Raw genomic sequence first — 1,890 nt, forward strand, 5'->3', positions numbered from 1 at the left:
TGTTTGCCAGGCTGGGCGGGAGCGGCGGCAGCGCCCGGAGCAGGGGCCGGGAGCTCCTCGGTTCTTCCCCATCTTTTCTCCAGCAAGTTGTTCAACCGGTCCAGCACCGGCTTCCCCAGCTCGATGGGGGAGGCTGTTTCCACCCGGTGGGAGTGTTCCCTGGATTCCAGATGTTTGTAAACTCCAACCCAGAAATGAATCAGCCGGGGCTAAATGAGCAGGACCTGCCCGAGGTGCCCGGGGAAGGGGGGTTTGGAGTTGGGGCTGGAGGCCACAGCCCTGCTCTGTTCCCTTGGTCACCACAGGAAAAACACAGATTTGAGCCTGGCCAGCAGCCTGCAGAGGTGCTTTGGTACCTGCCTGGAGCCTGCTCGGCCGGTGGGCAGGACTGGGGGGAAACACCAGCTGCCTCAGCCCCAACTGCCCCTGGATGGTGTGAGCCCGTGGTACCCAGCACTGGCAGGGCTCTGGAACAGCCCCAGGATCCCCATGGGACACCCAGCACTGGCAGGGCTCTGGAACAGCCACAGGATCCCCATGGGACACCCAGCACTGGCAGGGCTCTGGAACAGCCCCAGGATCCCCAGGGGGTGCCTGGTGAGAGCAGGTCTGTCTCCTGCTCCCACCACCCTGGTGCTGCTCAGAGCTGGCAGCCCAAGTGCAGCGTTTCCCATTTCCAAGCCTTTCACCTCCACCCCCGAGGAGCAGAAATGTTGCCTCGTGTTTACACCATCCTTTCAGCCATGGGAGGGCTGGGCCCAGCAGGGAGGTGCACCTTGAGCCCCAGGGAGCTCCATGCCATCCCTGTCTCCTCCTGCCAGCCTTCCCCAGGGCAGGGGCTGGCAGCAGAGCATGCCCCGGGCTCTGGGAGCAGGAGCCTGGGTAGCCCTGCTGGGCCAGCTGGGCTGCTGGGGAGCCCATCTGCAACTGAGGGAACTCAGCAAATCCCAAAGCCTGAGCCTGCCCTGAGCCAGGGCAGTCCCCCCAGTGCCAGGGCAGTCCCCCCAGTGCCAGGCCCCACTGCCGGTGCAGTGCCCCCCGTGCCAGGGCAGTCCCCCCAGTGCCAGGGCAGTGCCCTCAGTGCCAGGGCAGTGCCCCCAGTGCCAGGGCAGTCCCCCCAGTGCCAAGGCACACATCTCCTGTCTCAGGGAACACCCCCCTACACACCCCAGCAGCTCTGGGCAGGGAGCAGCCAGGGGCTCCCTCAGCTAGGGAGAATTTGTCACTTTCTGGGCTGACTGGTCCCTTTCTAGGTTTCTGAGGGCACTTCAACCCTTGTGCAGGCTCCCCACTCTCCTTCCCCACGGAGGGTTTTGGGGAGCAGGGCAGCAGGTACCAGCCCACCCACCGAGGCAGGTGCCTCCGGAGATGGACAAACAAGCCACGGGCTGGAACCTGCACCAGCCCTCCTGCTCCCTGTGCTCCTGAGCCCCTGCAGCTCCTCTGGGAACCGCAGGACGAGCTTCTCAATCCATCCGAACACCCACCTCTCTGGCAAAACGTCCCCGGTGCCACCTGCCCTGCTCCTCTCCGGCCCCCCCACCTGCAGCAGCGCGTCCTGCAGCCCCGACAGGGACCCAACCTTCTCGGGGAGGGGGGATTTTTACACCTTTCCTCTTCCACCAGTGACCTCTGTGGGTGGCGTTAAACACGCTGCCCTGTTCGAGGAGCGGTCCCACCGAAACGCGTCCCCACCCCGTCAGCGGGAGCAGGGGAAAAGAGAAACGCCTGGGCACCGGGTCCTGACGGAACGAGTGGGGAAAGGCTGGCGACGAGCAAGGCTTTTTTTTTTTCCCCCCCAAAAATCAAAGCCAGCACACGCCTGGGAAGTGAAAGAACCTGCTCCCGGGAGCTGCCCCGCCAGGGGCTCTGGGGAATAAACCATCTCGG

The 1,890-nt window shown here is 64.4% G+C and overlaps 1 protein-coding gene across 1 annotated transcript in view; it reads right to left on the minus strand.

Moving 5' to 3' along the window:
• Positions 1-1,890, minus strand: part of PPL (periplakin) — a 76,003-nt gene that overhangs the window by 34,141 nt on the left and 39,972 nt on the right. The gene's annotated exons all lie outside the window — the stretch shown is intronic.

The sequence above is a fragment of the Chaetura pelagica genome, unplaced genomic scaffold (assembly GCF_000747805.2).
Source record: "Chaetura pelagica isolate M959 unplaced genomic scaffold, ChaPel_1.0 scaffold64, whole genome shotgun sequence".
In the NCBI taxonomy this organism is placed as follows: Eukaryota; Metazoa; Chordata; class Aves; order Apodiformes; family Apodidae; genus Chaetura; species Chaetura pelagica.